The sequence below is a fragment of the Sipha flava genome, unplaced genomic scaffold, assembly GCF_003268045.1.
Source record: "Sipha flava isolate LNK unplaced genomic scaffold, YSA_version1 298_pilon_pilon, whole genome shotgun sequence".
Classification (NCBI taxonomy): Eukaryota; Metazoa; Arthropoda; class Insecta; order Hemiptera; family Aphididae; genus Sipha; species Sipha flava.
This window is the reverse complement of record NW_020272970.1, coordinates 222,478-245,293: the sequence shown is the minus strand read 5'-3', so window position 1 is coordinate 245,293 and position 22,816 is coordinate 222,478. Positions and strand designations below refer to the sequence as shown.

Sequence of the window (22,816 nt, the reverse complement as noted above, 5' to 3'; positions counted from 1 at the left end):
GACATTCTTGATATATTTATAACCAAAATTCCAAACAGTCTTCATATTTTGACTATAAATCTAGATGATTTTTGTTCTGACCATTCATGCGTCCTCTTAACTATCGATAATGCTCCTTTATTTAAATCTAAAAAACCCAGTCTCGACTAAGGCCGTAAAGACTGGGAAAATTTTTAACTAATTCCTGAAAGTAAAACAAATCTTAAAATAAGTTTGAAATCTATTGATGATATAGATGAAGCAGTAAATATTCTAACGAAATCAATTCAGGAGTCAGCATGGTTTAGCTCTACTCCTACTCCCCATATAAATTATAACAGAAATCTTCCCGCACATGTTAGAATTCTGATCGCGGAAAAACGCAGAGCACGCGCTACCTGGAAAGCTACTAAATATCCGTCTAAATTTAACAACTTAACAAATAAACTTAAAAGACTTCTGGCTTCAATCAGGTCAGAAGACTACACAAAATATCTTAAATCTCTCAATAAATAATTACATTGATATTTTATATAAATATAAATGATATGAGTGTGTAATCTTCAGATACAAACATACAATTTTAGAATTTATCTAAATTGGAATGATGCATAATGCATGTGGAAAAATATAATAATTGCAAACCATCATCCACACTTCTACAAAAAAAAAAAATGAGATAATTTATAATAAGTGGTCAAACTAAATTTAATAAAATAATAATAAAATTCAAATTATTAATTGGTAAATACTCGTATATTAATATATATAAACAAACAGATTATAAATAAAAATAAATAAATAAAAGCTTAGCCTGGAATATTATTATATTTGTTTTTAAATTTGATCTTTAGTAAACTTTTACGTTAACTATATAATTTTTAAAGTTTTACTATTTTTATGAGTACACAAGTATATTGATAATTTTTATTGTAATTATTAATAGATATTAAAATGGATGAAATATTTAAAAAAACAAGTACAAACATCACTATTCTCTGTCTTAACATAATTAAGATGTAGAGCATGGTACATCACAAAATTAGAAATTATGGAATGGATTTCATAGAGAACCAGAAAAAACAACAAATGCCCTGCGGTTTATTATAGCAGACACATTTACAACATGAATACTGGATTCAATCCACATGTCATACTACTCGCTCCTCCCGACTTCGGTTGTGCATCTCCCTATTTCAAAACTAAACAAAAATGTGTTTAATCGAAAATGACTGCATTGCCAAAATATCTCGTACAATACATTAATTCATAGGTCTATTAGAACACAAAAATTAACCAGTGAAGAATTAATGACTTCACCCATGCCAATTGAAGTGACTTAGGTATTTATTAAGCCTAGGTATTTATAATGTTGGATATTTATTCTTCGGATTCGTTCTTCCTTTTGGCACATCATAATTTTAGTTTTTTGCCAGTTGATAATTAGATGATATTTTTGGAAACATCTCGTCATTTCTTCCAGAACTTTTTCCAAATCATGCTCATTACTTGTTAGTAATACAATATCACCAGCAAATCTTAAGAAGGATATTATTTCTGTGCAGTGTTTCTCTCATTTTTTTAATAGGCTGTTCGATATAGATACTAAATAAAATTGGTGAGAGTGGATAACCTTGTCTTACACCCTTCCGAATTATCGGTGTCTCTTTTTTGTCCATTACTTTTATTGTAAACGATTGGTCTTTATATAAATTATATTTTTTCATTCTATAACTATAGTCAGCTCCATTTCTTTCTAAAGTATAAAATAGTTCTTTCCACGACACCTTATCAAAAGCCTTTTCCAGATATATAAACGCTATAAATATGTCTCTATTAAATTTTATTTATTTTTCTAACAATATTCTCAACCTTAAGATTGCCTCTCTAGTACTTTTGTTCTTTCTGAACCCGAATTGATCACCGCTTATCTCTTTTTCTACTATATTCATAATTCTGGTGCAAATTATTTTTATTAGGATTTTGGCTGCGTGTGCCATTAAACTTATCGTTCTAAATTTATTAAATTTATCAACCGTTACTTTTTTAGGTATAGGAATTATAATGCTCTCCTTGAAATCTTTGGGGAACTCTTCCGTAGTATATATATCATTCACTAATTTAAATAGCTCATCTTGTAATTCTGTACTCTCATTTTGGATTAGTTTCATTACTATGTCGTCTATACCTGCTGTTTTATGTTTTCATAAGCTTCAAAGTTTTATTGAACTCGACTCTTAAGATGATTCCCCCTGCATATCTGGGTTTTTATTATTACTGAGATTGGCTGTGTCTTCTTCTTGGTATAGAACTTCAAGATATTGTTTCCACCTTGTTGCTAATTTGTCGTTGTCTAGTATTAAATTTCCATCCATATATCTTATATTACTATTTAGTTACGTTTTCTCCCCGAAAAATGCCTTAATTATGTTAAAAGCTTGATCCATTCTATTATTTCTAAGTAATTGTTCCACTTATTGGCCATGTTTATTAACCAATTACCTCTTGTAAATTTTGCTTAGAAATTAATTTTATTCTTTAGCTCTTTATACCTCCGTATTCCATGATTATTCATGGCACTTTTACTTTCTTTTAAGTTACAGATCGAGATTTTAACGCCCAAATAGGGAGAGAGGTGATGTTTAGACCGACCATTGGAAAAGAAAGCCTACATGATATATCCAACGATAATGGAAGCAAATTAATCAATCTCGCAATCTCCAGAGAGCTACTCATAAGAAGTACATATTTCCCGAAGAAAAATATACACAAGCATACGTGGTCAGCACCTGATGGAAGAATAAAAACTTAGATCGACCATGTCATTATAGATAAACGTCATTAGTCAAGCATTACAAATGTGAGAACATACAGGGGTGCAGATGGCGATCGGGCCACTATCTGGTGGTAGCAAAATTCTCCTTCAAGCTTTCAGCTAAATTGAAAAGACACCAACAAAAAAGTAAGAAGGCTAAATTAGACAGTGACAAGATTAAAAGTGATACTGAAATTAAAACATTTAAACAAAAAGTAACAATGGAACTCGCTAAACACAATACAACACAACTTGAAGATGGAAAAACCTCAACCTCAACTTGGGAAAAAATCAAAAAATCACTAACAAAAACAGTGGAAAACCTAAGAGTAAAAAAAAAAGAAGGAAAAACCACTGGTTCAACGATGAATGCCAAGAAGCGATTAAAAAACGCCAGGAAGCTAGGACAATAATGACACAAGAACCCACTAATGATTATGTAGAAAATTATAAAAGATTACGTAATGCAGCAAATAAAATATTAAGATTACAGAAAAGAATTGTCGAGAACAGGAAGTTAGATGAAATAGAAATGTACAAAAGAGACCCAAAATTATTTTTTGAAAAGTGTAAATCCGTTAAGGAAGGATTTAAAGCACGGACGACTATTGTGAAAGATAGAAACGGCAAACTGGTCTCTGACCCGAAGATGATTATAGAAAATTTCAAAAAGTATTTCGACAATCTATTTAACGACAGCGCAGAACAAAATATCAGTTACAGTTCATATGAAAAAATAGTGTACCGAACGGCCGAACTAGAATTATCCGAGCCCAACAAGAGTGAAATTGAACTAATAGTAAAATCCTTAAAAAATAACGCCATTCAAAAAATAATAGCGCCAGGGGAAAATAATATCAATTCGGAACTACTCAAATTACAGGAAAAGACCTTTTAAAAACCCTTCATATCCTTATTTCGAATATATAGAAGAGTGAAAAAATAAAAAATGACTGGAATACAGCTATGTCCCATCATTATAAAGGTGACCCAACAAATACGGAGAATTATAGAGGAATAAGTTTGCTGGATACTACTTATAAGGTACTCACCACTGATTTATTAAACAGGATTGAAAAATATGCCTCAGAGATAATTGGTGAATACCAATGTGGTTTCCGAAAAGGAAAATCGACCAGTGATCATATATTTATCATACGACAAACAATGGAAAAATATTATGAATATGACAAGGACTTATATATGATTTTTATTGATTTTAAGCAGGCTTATGATAGTATTAACAGAAATCAACTATGGATAGCACTTGAAGATTATGGTTTCCCAAGAAAACCTGTAAGACTTATTAGAAATTGTAACTCGAACACTTTCTGTAGGGTGCGTTACCTAGGAGAAACGTCAACACAGTTTGAGGTTAGGAATAGACTAAGACAAGGGGATTCGTTGTCTCCTACACTGTTTAACCAAGCCTTAGAAAGAGTAATTAGAGAAATGCAAAATAGTAGGGAAATGGAGATGCTTGGAAGGAATACTTGGTTGGCATACGTTGATGACATCGTTATCCTTGGATAATCTAAACCTGAGTTAACGAAAAGTACTTTGTTAAAAAAATTAGTTAAAAAATAGTGAAAAAATGGGACTCTGACTTTATGAAAGCAAAACAAAATTTATGATTGTTAAGAGAAAGCCGACAGTTATGCAAAGTCTCAAGGTTGGACAATACTTATTTGGACAAGTTGAAGACTTTAAATATACGGGGATTAATATAAACCAAAGAAATGACATGCATAATGAAATTAAACTGAGACTTGTTACGGCAAATAGAGGATATCACACTATGAGAAGCATGTTGTCATCAAGGTTACTATCAATAGAAACTAAAACAAAGCTGTATATAGCCTATCTACGCCCTATTGCGATATACGCTTGCGAGACTTGGTCGACAATAAGAGGCAATGAACTAAAACTCCTAATATTCGAAAGGAAAATATTAAGGAAGATATATGGTCCCATTATAAACCCGGAGACAGGAAGTTATGAAAGAAGAAAAAATGAGGATATCGAAAGCATCCTCAATAAACCATATATACAAGCATGTCTGAAAGCTAAAAGACTAGAGTGGGCTGGCCATGTATGCAGGGCAAAGGATAAGCTAATTCATAATGTACTAATCAATAAACCCAACGGCAAGAGGAAGGGCATCGCCAGCGATGGCTTGATAAAGTAAATAAAGATATATTGATAGATATATTGATATATATAAGATAGCTTGGGAACGACTAAAATTGAGGATGCGGATGATCGGGAAAACGTGTAAATGTGGGGAAACGTGGTAAAAGCAGCAAAAGGCCTTAAGACTTGTAAAACGCTAAAAAGAAAAAAAAAATTCGTTTTTGATTTCGATATCGATATTCATTTTTTCAATTTCGGTTTCAGAAATCGGTATTTATTTTTTTTTGATTTTGGGTTCACAACAGAATGTTATCCATGACTTATAATTTCTCAAATTTTAGTACATCATCAGTGTAGATAAGTGTTATAGGTAGTAGCAACAAGCTACTGATGTAGGTAGTATATATTTAAATCCATTTTATATTACCTATGTTATAAAACATTTCGTACAAACTACAATTATTATTAGTGTCTCAAAAATGAAAAAACATAATATGAAAGTAAAACTAAAATGAAGTAAACTAGGGATACATCCATGTGAAATGATTAAAATGTAAAATAAAGATTTTTATTCATAGACTCAGACATAATTTAACTAAATATGTGAACAATGTTTTAAATTATAAGTGGGACAAATATGACGACGCTTTGCAAAACTGTAAAAGTATAAAATAAAACTATTTTAGGTTATTTCATTGAATACTATTGGTTAAAAATATAACTCATGGGTGACAGCCAATGGAGCATTATAAATTAATATCTTATCCATAATAATACACCACAAAATGTCTATATATAGTATAATACGGAATAAATCGTGTGTATAAAATTAATAATTGCTCATCGAATGCTGATTCCTTATCGTAAATATTCTAAGAAAACAAAATAGGTATTAGTTGTTTATTATTATGTATAATCGAAATTATTACCAAATAAGGCAATGCCTATGAATTGACAATATTAATAAACCTGTTGGCTGTTGAATTAAATATTAAATTAATTTGATTTAAAATCGTTTTAATTATTAAAATGATTTTGATTTTGATATAAAATATCGATTTTAACTTTTTTCAATTTCAAAATAAATTTTGAAAATCGTTACTACGATTTTCTAAAAGTTTTTTTTAACAATTTATGTCGTTAGGAACGATAGTAAAGTGTTTGTTCATGTGTTGTAGTACTACTATTTCGAAATCTGGTTTGAGTATTACGAGTTCTACTAGTTTGTGATGTTTTGTGAATGGCTCTTAAATGAGTATGATGTCTATGTCATTAATTTGACTAAAGTGTAGGGTTCTTCGTTGACTTTGTGGTTTATCGCTGTATTTATTTTGATTACTTTTAATTTAATTATTTATTAAATATCACTACAATTTGTTATACATTGATTGCCACTTATAGTGATCACATTCGTTCAAGAGAACTGTGATCATATAACCGGAAATCATTATAAGCGGCGCTCGAAAATACATTTTTTTTCACCAATTGAAAGCGTGTTCCTACTAGCCATAATACAGTATACCACTACATAATATACTAATAGTACACTGAATGACGGACGAAAACAAACAGGGTATAAAGTGTAAAAATATCGAAGCTTGTGAGAACAAAAACGGTTTCAAACATGTACAAATGTACGATATGAAGTGTCGCTTATTGCGTGGGTTACATTAGATAAGATTAGCTTAATTAAAGTTCACGATTAAGATAATTGTCATTCGTAATAGTTTTCCCTATACACAAAAAGAGGTGATATTATTGTAAATTATACTTATATTTTATATTTCTGATGATTATTTCTGATCACAATAACCGAAAACCTGAACACTGTAAGCGACGAAAAATGCACTTATAATGGCTGTTTGTTCCGTTTCTGGCATTTTTGATCACTATAAGGGACTGATTCTTATAACCAGTGAACACTATAAGCGGATACCACTGTATTATCAAAAATTAAAACCGAATCTTGTAAACCTGACCAACGTCATTTCTCACCAGCACCTTTCTGATGTGTTAATATTATTTGTTTTATATACAAGCCATAGTACATAATGGGCAATTTTGATGCAGGACAAACTATTTTAAATTTATATATGATATACTTTTTTTTTCACTTTCAAAATCGACGACCGCCACGGACCGTTCATCACATTGCTTCGGGGGCTGCCACCATTAGATATAATTAAACTGCATTATGATTTTTCGTGATGACAAATGCGAATGACCAAATTTTATTAACCCATTAACTTTTATTATAGTTAATAGTTCAAAAAATAATACTTTTCTTGATAAAAAAATTCTTACAAATCTAAATGCCTTTTCTATAATAATTTTCTTATTAATTAACAAAATACCAAGGGAGACATTACACCATTAATTTTTTAAAGAGGGCAGCTGTATCTATCTCATCCCAGTTTATGTCTATGCAAGCCAGATACCTATATAATAGTGATACATAGTTTATAATAAGTATATACAAATAAAAAATTCCTTAACTAGGTAAACAAAAATGATTAAAAACAGTTAACAAATTCATTAAAAATAAAAATTACGAAGACATTCAGTGGCATCCATGTAGAGTACCTACCAAGTGGTGCAATTGCACTTATTTTTCGTGGGTCCAATGGCCCACATACATTTGATGGCCCCACTCTGATATCTGGACCAAACACTATAAATGCATAACTATTCATCTGGATTTTCAGATCGTTGAATAAAACGTTAAGAGTTGGCAGTGCCAAATATGCAAACAAATAAAATTATATAATAACTAATATAGATAACTATAATAATGTTGATTGTGTTTGTAATTAGTGTCAGGGCTCAGGAAGCTGCTCCAATATTTATATGCTATTATGTAAAAATGTTATGTAAAACAAATCAACACTTATTCAATTCTTTAAATTAAATCACAGATCAAAATCATTATGTATGTTGTAGTATTATCTATGAAATGTTCAATAATCAATAAGTTATTGTAGTTATAAAACTACCCTGAGCAATACCACACGGTGAAGATTTTTTTTTTTTTAATTTTAATTCAATCAAATGAATATGGTCATATGTATGTATTAAAATTAATTTGGAAGCCCTATAATTATAACTGCACTGATTCATGGAAAACCTATGGGCGTCACTGAAGGCATTTATATTTTATATTTTGAATTATTAAAATAATAGTAAAAAAAATCTGCAATTAGCATAAACTTTTCTAGTAGCACAATTTTTTTTTTTTTTTGTTCAATAAATAAAATATTTAACCAATACACTCACAATTTTTTTTTTTTACGGACAATACCAAATAGCTATAATTTATAAAAGTTTTTAATGGATAAAACAATGTTTGCCAGGCCAGCTAGTATAATATATAATACTTACTAAGTCAGCTAATATCAGGCCCATATACAAGGGGGGGGGGTTTGGTGTTCAAACCTACCCTACATCTTTAAAGTAGGTATATATTTATAAGATAACAAAAACTAACTACATACCATGTATAAATGTAATATGTATAATTTTACAACTATAATTTAAGTATTTATACATTTTCCTCTAGTCACTATACGTTATCTAAACTATTACCTTAAGTTCGTTTGTAATTTCATAGTACATTACAGAAATACTATTTGCTATAGCATTGCTTTTATGTAAATCTCTACAACAAATAAATGTAGATGTATCCGAGTGTTGAGAATATGTCAATAACTGTGTGCAAGTTATTTATTCAATTGGTGAAAATAGTGAGGAAGAATTCTACAAATTATTTTTAGATGTCAAAAACGTATTGAGTTTAGTAGACAAAACGATTAAAACGCTACAATTAATTAGGTAATCTATCTATTGTAACAATATACCAGCAGATTTGCCAGAACAGAACTATAAGAGATCAATATTTTTGCTGTTTTGTTGTTAACTACTCCAAAAATAATTGAATTGAAAGATTTATAAAACACAATTACATTATTTCTGGTTTGCAAAATTTGATTCCAAATTTTTTAATTAAATTAAATCCAAGTGGCAATGAGTTTAAAAAAGTGCATTGATTTTTACAAAAACTTTTTACCAACTTATGACACTTTTAAATCAGAATTGAAGGTGTGAATGGAAAAATGGAAATCGGTACCCAATAATGAACTTCCTAAATCTGCAATTGATATTTTAGGCGTCATGTTGAAACTTTATCGAAACATTTGGTGTTTAATATCCATAATTGCAACACTCCTGGTGTAGACTTTGCAGAACATTCTTTCTCAACTTTAAGAGGATAAAAAACCTATTTGATGAATAGCTACAGTGAATATCGTCTAACAGATTTAGCTTTATTGACATTTCATTGAAGTTCCCAAATACATATTGAAGAAATAATAATTACATTTTCCAGAATGCCACATAAATTTGATATTCTTTTATGAATTAAAATTGTATTCAAATATTTTTTTAAAGTATTTATAATTTGTATACATTATTTTGTAGTGTATAATATTATAAATCAAATTATAATATAATTATGTATTTTTAGTTCATGTATTAAAAATATTTTAAAAACCCCCCTCCCCTGAAAATTGATCCTAGATATATGCTTGGCTAATATCATATATAATATTTACTAAGTTAACTACATTTATACATATTTACACAAATACAAATTATTTTATCTGGTTTTCTTGACTTCGAATATTCTAGGATTCATTATTGTGAATATTAAGTTCTAGATATAAAAATTACACTTGGGAATTTTTATTTAATATGTTTAATAGTTTAATGTTTAATATTACTTGTTTTTTCAATTATGTATAGTAGGTATGCAAGATCAATATTATTTTTTTAAAATTATTTTTTATGAAGATTAATGTCCCATGAAATTTAGTAATCCAGCAAGTGCAAAATGTAATCAATTACTTATTAGAATTTTTAGCAGAAAAAAAGAAACACTAAAAATAAATGAATACCTACTTGTAATTAAAAAGTACATATTTTATTTCGTAAAATATAATAAATTTACTGTTCTTTAAAAAAAATATGTATGAGTTAATCAACAGTAGAGAACATACTTACTTAATCCTCATTATAAAAAGAAAAATAACAATGTTGAAATGTATCCAGACTTAATTCTTATACTAAAATCATTAACATTAGACATTAAATGAGTTTTAATAAAATTTATTTTTTATGGATTGATATGTTACAAAATAAACATAGATGTATACATTTTAATGATTATTAAATATTATTATTATTTTTATGATTATTACAATTTCATAAGTATCAACCAAAAAATATAGTAAACCAGTTAATTTTATAAATAAAGAATAATGGAGTGCATTCCATAACAAAATAAAAAGCCGATTCTCATGGAAATTGTTCGAATAATATCACTCAGCAAACTACTAACTTATGACACAAGTGAACACAGACAACAATAAATTAATGAACATAATCGCAAAATGGCACTTCAAAAATATATAAAAAAAAATGAAAATGAATTTCTGATTTCATTATTGTACCCATGATAGTTATCAAATTAGCCAAAGGCGTACTCAAGGGGAGGTTTGAGTCCAGACCCCCCATTGAAATTTCTACATACTCAATGATTTAATAGTAAATAGTATAATAATAGTATAGGTATAATGTATTTTAATTTCCTATTATCTTTAATATACAAAGTTTATAGATTATATAATATACCTATAATGTATAAACCATACTATAGTATATTAACAGTAATTTGTTGGTATTGAGTTAAACTATAATTATAATTAGTGAACAGATAAAATAAAAATTTTGGACGCCTCCTCCATCAAAAATTCTTAGGTACGGTTCTGAAATTACCTTTATTCGTTGTCCCGACTTGTGGCATTTAAGTGCGTACGTGTTCAACGACAAATACAGGTAATGTTATACTGTACGTATTAGAGATTTCTTCGTCCTGGATGATAGAAAAAAAATAAGTTTCTCGACGAAGTTAAATAGCAAAAAATAATTAAAATAACAGCGATAATTTATAATACGATTCAACGAAAATAAATTATTATTTCGACTGCTAACACGAAGTACGAAGCGGATCGGAACGCTGAAAACTACTATAATAATTCAAGACTGCCATCAGCATGAACGCCATGAACATTTTTTTTTAATAATATTGTTTGATGTTTCCTATTAGTCTGACATATGAATAATATATTACATAGTATTTTATACAATACACATTATATATATATATATATATATATATATATTAGTTGCGGTCTCACGAGCACGACTGATAAACTGGTACCTACTCATAGGTAGCGCTCCTTGCTTTATTCTTCATTCCGAACTACTGCAACAGCTAATACACGCCATCACGTCACATGTTATTTGTCCACACTCTACACCACAAGCACATGTCTTTAAATGCATAAAATACAGCTAACATTGCAAGAACTGGTATTGTAACTTTATTGATTTTACGGCTGACGCATGACATTTTGAAAGATAAAAAATAAAAAACCAATGATTTGAAGTAATGTTTATATATTAATAATATACATACTTATATCACTATTTCACACAATCCTAAAAAATTGATGAATGTTCAAATATTGAAATATGAAATCGTTAAATGATTTCGAGATTATATTATTGTGCGAGATGTATCCCACTATACGTTCTTATTGCCAAATGAAACTGTAAAACAATAGATGATAGTTATTACATTGAAATTTAAAACGCAACAATAGTGAATGTCTTATAAGATTTTTGTTTTTAATTTTATTAATTTTTAATTAATAATGTATTTAATTTTATTTTTAATGCAACTTAATTTAACGTGTTAATATTAAGAACACAAAATTAATACATTCAAATAAACAAAAATTACACCTTAAAACAAACACATACCTATAATGTTGCATTTAATAATAATAATCCAATGCGTCTATATTTTCGAGAAAAAATGTGTGAAATAAAAACTCGTCGAACGAAAGGTCAATATTAGATTATACATACAAGATATTTAAATCAATGATGTAAGTAACTAGATTATGCAGGTAAAAGAATATCCAACTATAAATGTTAAAAATAACCAAATACACATAGGATTTCGTATACAAAACGCATATTGATAGATAAAGAATTAATCAATTAATGAAAAACAAAGAAATTATTGTGGTTGCTATAGTTGTAAATATTAACATTTTGTCGAAGGACTTAAAACAGTCAACACTTATCTAATACAATATTGACCCGGAATAAGCGAAATCGTTTTTAAATGTATTAATACTGTGAAATATTTGAATAATTTGAATAATTAATTCGGATTAATAGTTACATTTCAATTTTAAGATGTAAATAAAAATAACTTTTTACGGTTAAATATATAATTTACTTTTTAGGTCCCAATGTCCCTTACAGTAAACATTCTTTTGAATTAATTCTGATATCGTTACAAATTGGTTACATTGTTTTAATCATAACTATTAGCCATGATAATGATATAATGAATATAAAAACTATAATATTCAAAATGTGAATCTTATATTATATAATTACAGTATGAAATGTGTCCAAACAGATAGCTTTGTTCTAGAGTTTTTTGACTATAATAAATAACAAAATAATTTTTTTCATGGTTATAACACCATAGTCAATATGTACGAATGATCAATAGTCCCCCAAAACCAGTATCAGTAAGGTAATAACAGCTGTTAAGAATATCCTTCACAATGGACATTTAGCACTTATGGAGTCACATGATAATAAAATAATATAATTTTAGTAATTTATCAATAAGATTAAAATACAAAACACTATTTAATATTAGTAGAAAATGTGTATGTGTCGTTATTTGTAACATTTTTTGGGTAGTTAAGTAGTTATTTCATACGTTGTTTAGGCAGTTTAATAATTATTTGTTTTGGTTAAAGTTTTTAATTTGTTATACCTCTAATAATGACAATATAGGACTTAACTTATGTTTTATTATTATATACAATATATTTATGTTGATCGGTTATTTATTAAATGCATAAGTAATGTTGCAATAGTAATTTTATTGTTACTTAGTCAAAGACTTGCATGTTGACAAATAGTTCCTCGATATGTTGTATGGTATAAACTCAGAATAGAAGTATCTGATAAAGTTGATAATGAAGGTGACTTTGATATATTTATTCCTGATAATCTACCAATATAGACAATATCTACTAATGAATTATGCATACTAAATATTATCCTAGTTTTAAATACAAGCATACCACGAATACATTATCAATTTTCAACAATTGCTAAAATATAAATAAATAAAAGCTTAGCCTAAAGTATTATTATAATTATATACTAGGACCGGTTTCGAATTAAAAATTCATCATCAGATTAATAAAAAGTTAATAAAATTGCGACTGAATATGAAAAAATAAAATCATAATTTAAATGTAAAAATTTATTTCAGAAAAATATTGATCAGATATCCCCAATACTATACAACTACTAATTTCTTATTATATGAAATATTTTCTTGAAAAATCATCCAGTAAAGTTGTCATTTTCTCTAATATTAATTATATGATATAAAATGACAAATAATAATGAAGAAATTTCCCAGACAAACAGGAAAAATTCATAAAATTAAGAATTCTTTAGCATCATATGAAAAATTAATTTTATCAACTACCAATTGGATAAAATTCAAGTATAGATAAAAAGATGGTTCCAATCAAATATATACTTGTTTCAAAATAGTATAGGATGGATAAACCTCATCTGTGGGATATTAATTTTTTTCTAATGTGTGATTCAATTGGAATTATGTTTAATTTCATCATATTTCAAGGCATTAGTACTGATTAAGACACTGTTATTCAAAATATATTTGACTAAGGTATAGCAATAATTATGCAATTTATATATAGTCTAAATAGAAATAGATATGATGTATATTCAGATTACATTTTACTTCTTATACTTTGTTGTATATAATAGCTGACTGATCTACATGGACGCCCCATAGGAAATTTATCAGGAGGAGACATAATTAAATCAAACACTAAAAAGTGAATTAAAAAATGTATTCTAAGCAAACAATAAAATATATCAAAATTATTATGTACACTTTAGTCGTTATTAAATAAAAATTGGCATCTTCACAGTTGTTCAATTGCAAACTTTGTTATAAACTGTTCAATTAATTTTTTCCAGAGGGGACAAATGCCCCGTCTTCCCCCCCCCCCACTGGGTACCCAAGCTAATCTATATATGCAGCTGGTATAAATAGAGTCGATCAATCAAAAAAAATTGGTTTAAATTTCCATTGTTAATGTATAAATGTATATTTATTTAAGCCGAGGTATAATAAATAAAAATCATACTTCAAAAATTTAATTTTGGGTCTAAAGGGTTAAAATATATTTTGTCAAAATAAATTTTATTGTTAGAAAAAAGTATTTATTTTCTTTTTAAACTTTTTTAAGATATAAATCTAAAAGCTTATCTTTAAATAGGTTGGTATTTAACAGAAATAACCATTATGTGAATACAAACAAATAATAACTAATCAAAAATCTATAAGTTCTTAAGTATTTAATATAAGTATATTTCATAGGTGGATACAACAAAATTACTTAATTCTCAGTATATTGAAAAATTTAGATTCATATTGACTGAATACAAAAAAATCATTATTACAATTAGGTAAAAATCATGGAAATTAAAATATATATATAGATGGTGAATAGGGTGTTATTGATATGAGTCAATTTCATTAGAAAATTGATCCAAACCGTTTAATTTCTAAGTAGATACGTAATATGTAATAATTGTACCTTATAAATTATAAGTTGATCATTTTATTTGAATGTTAAAATCCTGAAATTCAAAACTAATGGAAATAAAGAAGAAAAAACTTTTAACCATAAGTATTTTTTAAATTGATGTTTCATTGGTTATAAATTGAAAAAATAACTAACAATTTTTTAACTAGGCAATTGTTTACTATGACATGTATATTATATACATTTTCTCATATGTCAATACTATTATACTATAAAATTATTAAAAAATTATATATTATTTTGAAGTTTATAGATAATAGAATAGTATAACAAAATAATAATAATAATAACAATGATAATATTCTATTATGTTTAAGTCCTTTGTAATAAATTACCATTAAAATTCGTATTTTTTGATATTTGTTACATAACCTCAATATATACTTCACGCTTAAAAGAGATCCTTTCTGATAATTACTTTTCTCTTCTTCAAAAAAGACCCCATGTATAGACGTATATGTATAAACCATATGTATAGTTCATGTAAGTGTGTCCTATCCATTATTCTATTATTTATGGTTGTCCTGTCCTGACTCTTTGTATGATTAGATATATTGATCGATGCATGAAAGTAAAAAAAATAATGTTAACCTTTAAAATAAATTTACTTAACATCAAACGAAAACTGTGTAAAAATGCTATAAATAACAATTAAATTGCCAACATTTATCAAACATACATTTTGCTCAGAAAACGGCGAAATATGTGAAATGTTAATTAGACTTTTCTGCAATCATCATTAAATAATATACAAATGCAACAAGACCGGAACCCTAGTAATGAAATAATATGGGGTTATATAATATATTATATAATATTTTACAGTTGACGATTTCAAGTAATCACATTTTTTACTTCTGGTGCGTTACTAAACGCCCATCGCCTACAGCCAAACAGATCTCACGTAACAGTACCGCATTGCTTGATACCACGAATCAACATAATTAATACATAATATTGCGTTAATTCGTAGAATTATTTATAGTCTTAAGGCAAAAATAATTATTTTCGAACTAATTTTCAATATATTCCATTGAGATTGAAATAAATGATTAATCCTTAAAATTATAAAACAAGGAAATAAATACCATGGATAAGAGTATGAAAGATGACCTATAACTATATTTTACTCTTAATAATCTACTTTCGTAGTATTGAATTCGTGTTTGCAGGACACTCACTGTTGAGTCATAAATGGTCAATCATAATAATTATATTGAATAACATCAAAGCATATAGATAAATAAAAATACTTTTAAATTTAACTGAAATAAAACAGTCTTTTATTTTATACTTTTATTTAAATTCACAAAATTTGGGTAGAAACCTAAAATTGGGGGTCTGGATCCCCCATATCCCAAATTTAAGCTGTGATACATATTTTGTTCGTGGCGTTCGGATTTTGAGTAGCTGTTAATATGCGAGTATACATGCTTACTTATACATAATTTTGATGATTTCATCATAATTATTCCGTATATTAGAATATTTGCTACTGCTATTTACCTAAAAATATATTTAAATATATTTACCTAAATACCTATTTATATTTCTCTGAAATTGTGACGTTAACGATATATATTATTTGTGATAATAATAGCGTTCGACCGTTCGAAGCGGTATTCGTCAATTGCGCCGAATTTGGGACACTACCTTTATAGTAAACATCTATTGCGCCGGTATAACAACTATACCATACAAGTAAAAAACATAATGGCTAAATTATATAAAACTAATAGTATTTAATATATATCGCTTGTTTGCTACAACAATGACATAACACGAAAAACATTATTTTACACAAAACGCATTTGAAAATTTTATTTGCAATGTGATGACAACGCAATAACGCCACAACTGCCATCAAGCGGCTAATTTTTGTATATTCACTTATCTCGTTCTTGCAGTATAAAGAAAAGCACTAAAATTATTATTATTTGCAAACACCTCAAAAATGACGATTTTTGTATTATGTCGTTGTTGTAGTAAACAAGCGATATATATATATTTACACTAATCCTACAAATTTTGAAAACTTCTTAGGTCTAATATTAAAATTAGTTATGTCTATTTTATTATTTGTTTGTCATAAATGTAGGATTTGGTCTATTTGTGATAACTAAAAGAACACGTATCTATTATGGTATCACGTATTATGGTTGTTACGTTACATTATTTTTAAAACTTCATAAAAAAACAAAAATTGAATTTAAAAAAATAATAATAATTATAAACAATTAATTAAAAAAATTATTTGAATAGGGCGAATAAAAGTATTTCCCAAACCCTATGTAAAATGCCTCACAGAAACTTGTTCTATCGCCTGATATGTTACACGATGACCAATGATACGGGGGAAAAGTTTCATTTTCATCAATATATGTATAAATGAGGTAATCAATAAATGTATGTAGCTCGAATATCGATCAGCGCAATACATGTATATCTATAAATTATACCCTTTTAATACCGGCGCAATGTATACCCTTTTTCCATCCCATAATTTTTCTTTCTTTACGTGCGATTATCGGCGTAATTGATGTAATGCGGTTCGAAGAATGGACATTAGCGTATTAGCACAGTGATAAACTGACAATCGCTTTTAACTTTTCAACAGACCGCGACGCGCCCGTTGAACGTATAAATTGTAAACTTTTAATCTTGTATAAATAAAATACCAATTACTATTTACAATTATCATTTTAATCTAAGGACTAAAACTACCATTTAATTTGATTTAAACTTGAAAAGTATTTAAAATTCAGGTTAGTAAAATTTATAACAATTTTAAATTGTTTTGATTTTTAATTCACTAAGTGTTTATCCATACTATTTGACTCATAATAATATGTAGTTAATTTTTAATGTTTTTTTATATAAATTATTTTCACCCCATGCCAGTCAGCGATTTTAAAACTTCCAGCCTTCTTCACCGAAAATTAATAAATATAATAAAGTACATTTTTTTTATCAAAATATTATTATATTTTCCTACCAGTTACCACAGTAAATATTGAATATTATTAATGGTTTAAACTTTATTTGTATATATTATATAAGATAATGTTTAAGGACCCCCCCAGAAAAAAATCAAAAAACCGCCACTGGTCGGAATTAGGTCCGAGTTTAATGACCATTAAATTATTTAGACTTACTTCTGGGGGGGAGGAACATAAACTTTTTCTTTAATTCTGGCTTGAAATTTACAAATAAAATTTTTGGTAACATTTAAATCAGGTGAATCCTTAATATTTGTGGTTTTTTTTTTAAATCTAATATCGGATCCACTTAGAATCGACTTTTGTGTAGTTCGTTTTTAACAACTGTCTGTGTTTTGAAAGTTACGCTATGTTTTATTTGATTTTTCACCATGTATGGACCCGAAAAAAAATTCAGTATTCACGGCCATGCATTATTTGATTTCGTTATAAAATTATCCACATTAAAACATTTTGAAACGTGTATCACACATAATCATTTAAACGGATTCAGGGGGGGGGGGGGGATCACCCCTGATAAGCTAGTTTTAGTCAAAACATCAAATTATCAATTTGCTCTTGGATAATAAATAATTAATGGTATCATAGAAAACAACTTGGCTAAAATTTAAAGGAGGTATCCACCCATCATCCTCTCCTCGCTAACTTCAAATACTCCACTGATAAATTATTATTAATAGATTAACTGGTGTAAATATCATTAAAGGTTCTAATTAATCACACTAAGTTTTAAAATATAGTTTAATTTAAAACTTAGCAAAATTAATTTTATAGTAAACCAACACATTCACTACACTAAATACCATGAGTCTATTCAGTGTAGAGAACGTGTTGGTTTCAAAAAAATATATACACGTCATATTTTTGTTTTTATTATATTACTGGTTTTAATACATTTAATTTATTTGTTTATAATTTAAAACGTATTGTTAAATTACAAAGGGTTATTGTAAAAACACTTAAGGTGAGACACATAATACACACGACCTACAGTATTACAATCCGTGTAAGAGTATTTAAAAAAATAGTTTTTTAATACCAAATTATATGAAAGTGTATAGCTTTAAAGTGAATTGATAGTGATTTGTGATTCAAATCAAAGTGATTTGAAAGTGTATAAAATGTTTTATTCCATAAAAGATAAAAAAAATATATGATATATTAAAAACTAACATTTTTTCAAGTATTGTAAACAGGCACGTCGTCAAGGGGGGAGCCTTAGGGGGCCTGGCCCCCTAAGAAAAATCAGTGGTCCTGAACTGGCTCCCTTGATTTTGATTTTTAAATATTATAGTGTTTAGTTGTCCCAAACCGACTAAATTCTGAATGTATATTCCATATGGGCGATTGTAAACTCCGCTAAAATATCGGTTAAGATAAAAAGATAATAAAAGGTCTAGTGTAAACTCCGCCAGTTTTTTTTTTTTGTTTACCTGCTCAGTGCTCACATTGCCACGTGACTTCTCACATTAAATTCGTTGACATCTATTTCGATGATGTATGTCGAAATTGATAAAATTATTATCATGGTTCCATTCATTTCAAGGTAGATATATATTTACATTGATTCGTTTATTAATAATTTTATCTACATATTATTAGAAATTAATATTTCCATTGATGATGTCGGCAGTAGGTAAGGTATACATAAAGTATACTTTGACGAACATAATCATTCATAGCTGCGTGTCTTCGTGTATATTTTATATTGAACGAAATATGTTGCAACAAATAATATAAAATTAATTACTGGTCAACGAGGCAATTTATTGGTTTTATTTAACAACTACAAATATAACCAAAATATAAAATACGCGTCTGATGAAATAAAATGGAGATGTGATATTATATAATATTATAATAATAATATTCACTTATTATTACTTATTACGTATTACTTTTAATAATATATCATATTAATTTTATACCACTACTCGATTTTCTTCACTGGCAGTGTTTACATATATTAAATTTTACATGATTTTTTTTAGTGGCGGAGTTTATATGAACTCAATTTTTCTTATTTTATTTTTCTAGTTAACAGTAGTAGGAGTTAACAGTAAAAAATGGTACTTGTGGAGGAGTTAACATGCGCCCATTCTATATAATTAACGATCATATAACAAAAATTAAATACTGAGATTCTATTTTATAAATATTCGTCATTTAATAATTTGAGATAAGACAATAGTACGTGTATTAATAAATTGAAAACCAGGAATTCCAAATACGGATATCGAACGCACATTTGATAAATACAACTACAAAAAGGGGCCAAAAAATGTTGGCCCCCCTTATAGAAATATGTCTGGTTACGTGCCTGATTGTAAAGACACTTAGGGTGTGCCACATAATACACACGACCTACAGTATTACAATCCGTGTAAGAGTATTTAAAAAATAGTTTTTTTAATACCAAATTATATGAAAGTGTATGGTTAAGAAAATGTTTTATTGCTTTGATTCGTTTTATTCCATAAAAGATAAAAAAAATATATGATATATTAAAAACCAACATTTTTTTTTCAATCAATCAACGTTTTACTACAAGCCTTTCAGTTTTCCCTAGGGTATCTTAAGAAAATTAAATACCATTTACATTGTTTTATATCTTTCATAGTACCTTAATTTTAACATATAATTTATTTCACCCAACCACCTAAAAAAACAGAAGTTCTTTCATTATTCTTAAAAACCTTAAAAGGTATAATCTTGAAAGTAAAAATATTATTAAATTACAATTTTAACATATACATTTCTATGACATAGTTTTTTTATTTTTAATACCCACTGATTTCGAACAAATTTTTCATAAGGCAACATTTAAAAATTTGCTATCAGTTATTGTTTTCAATCCAAACTATGAAGGTACAAATACTTCAATGTTGTCCTTGATGATAAAAACTAGGGATAGGTCGAACTGAAGTTTTCACAAACTCGAAACCGAACATAATTTTTTTCTCGAACTGTTCAAACTTTGAAAAATTAAAAAATTTAAAACCTAAAATTTAAAAATTTGAGTTTTAACTAACTAGGTATGACAAACTAAAAAGTTTAATATTATAATAGAAGTAAAATTATTAAGTAATGCTATTATTTAAAACTTATTTCTAAATACTATAGAACTTATTAGTTATTAATTTATATTTTTTTATTAAACTAACTTTATGTATTGTGTTCGAATTCGAACTTGCATTTTTTTCGAACTTCGAACTGTTCGAATTTCTTAAAGTTCGAGGTGTTTGAGGGTTCAGTGTGAGAGAACCCATCCCTAATAAAAACCATTCCTAAACTTCAATTGTAATTTAAAAACCCCGGAAAGGCACTATTGAATTTCAATTTTAGAGGAACTTCGGACTGGTGCGAAGAATAGGAAAACGCGAGGCTCAGAAATAGTAAAATTATCTTTTATCCCACTATTCCGTTAGAGGGTTTTTCTCTTCCACGCCATGATCGTGTAACTCTTAACAGGCTAAGAATAGGAGTCGTTAGATACGGACAACTTATGTACAGATAGCATCTGAAAAATAACCCAGCATGTGATTGTGACGAGAATTAGCAAACAGTTAATCACATTATCATAGACTGTCCCAAAAGGAAATTCGAAGGAAACATGAGACAATAAATAGACTTAACAGAGAATTCTGTAGAGTGGCTAACCAAATTAGACATTAAATTGTAGCGATTTATTTTATTTATAATTATATTATTATTTGTTGATTATATATATATTTTTAAGACGTTATATTTTTATCTGTATTAATATATATTTATTTAGCTGTATTAATGTTATGTGTTAAATTAGTGCAATATTTAGTAGCTATACGATAAATAAATAAATAAAATATGAACTGTCAACTTATCATTTTGAAATCATCAAGTTTTAAAAAAGTAAATAATTAAGTATAAGTTCCACATTCAATGCTTAACTTAGTCATTAAAAATCTAAAGCAAATATATTTTATAACTAGAATTTTAAGAAGGTAAATATGTAACTGTTGTTTATTAATATTGTTTTATGTTTGACCTTGCAGTACAATACCAGTAACATCCACAAAATATATTCATTATGCCAACTATTATTCGATACGTTTAATGGAGGACCGTACTTAAGGTATTATTGTAAAATGCTTATGTATGAAATACCAAAAAAAAAACAGGTGCCATTTCGGTATGCGCTTTAACGACAAGTTTCTGATTCGGTGTGCGTTCTACCATACGTTGGTTTATTTCTGTTTAATTTTATTGTTAATACACCTTCTGAGTGTCTTCCAACAAGACGAGAAAAATATTAGGACTGTCTTGATGGTAAAGTCGCTAGCAATAGTAAACAAGATGGGACTGCAAACGATGAAAAGGAATTGCCCTCATTTTCTTTAATAATTTAATTTTCGCGTCCAACCATGACCTCTCAATGGCTTGAGTGTAGGCTCCTGTATTTTCATCGATATATGAGATTTAATGATTTACCATTTTATGCATACAATCTTGACTTGTGAGACACCTATCTTCAGCTCATTCATCGGAATGAATTTCTGATCCTGTCTCGCACTCATGTTATATAATCGATAAAAAATTCAGTTGTTGTTCAATATAGAACTGGTTTATAACTGACGTAGAACAGGCAAACTCGTAGAGCGCATACTGAAGTGGCACCAAAAAACAATTAACATAGAAAATCTACAGATTAAAATTTATTATATAGTAGACAATTGTCTTATTGAAATCTATCGCTGTGATATCAGTCAAAACTTTTTGATGTGTTAATAATTTGAGCACGCGGTTTCGGTAATAATTTTTATTTTAAAATTAAAGGACGATTTAATAGAGAAATAATATATTTATATTTGTACACAAACGTTAAAAGGCTTTACTTAGATGCTCTTTGTAATTATTTTATCCCATCAGATCAATTATATTTACCATTTAAAAATAATTAAAATTCAAAAACAGCAATAATTACTCAGAATCTAAAACAAATAGCCTAGAAAGGATTTTGGATACTCATTTAATTACATGTAACATTGGCTATTTCCAATCACTAATGGCACACCAAGCATTCGATTAATTAACTACTAAATGTT

At 27.7% G+C, this 22,816-nt stretch overlaps 1 protein-coding gene across 9 annotated transcripts in view; it reads right to left on the bottom strand.

Moving 5' to 3' along the window:
- Nucleotides 1-22,816, bottom strand: part of LOC112685898 (gastrula zinc finger protein XlCGF57.1-like) — a 67,858-nt gene that overhangs the window by 15,231 nt on the left and 29,811 nt on the right. For 3 of the 9 annotated variants that reach the window (XM_025557936.1, XM_025557937.1, XM_025557934.1), the window contains 3 exons: nt 11,460-11,593; nt 11,206-11,379; nt 10,757-10,853 (listed from right to left, as the gene is read on the bottom strand). The exons of 3 other annotated variants lie outside the window; for them this stretch is intronic. The gene's annotated coding sequence lies outside the window, so the exon portion shown is untranslated. Of the gene's footprint in view, nt 1-10,756; nt 10,854-11,205; nt 11,380-11,459; nt 11,594-22,816 lie in introns of those variants that run through there. 3 more of the 9 variants (XM_025557935.1, XM_025557941.1, XM_025557939.1) reach the window with 3 other exon arrangements.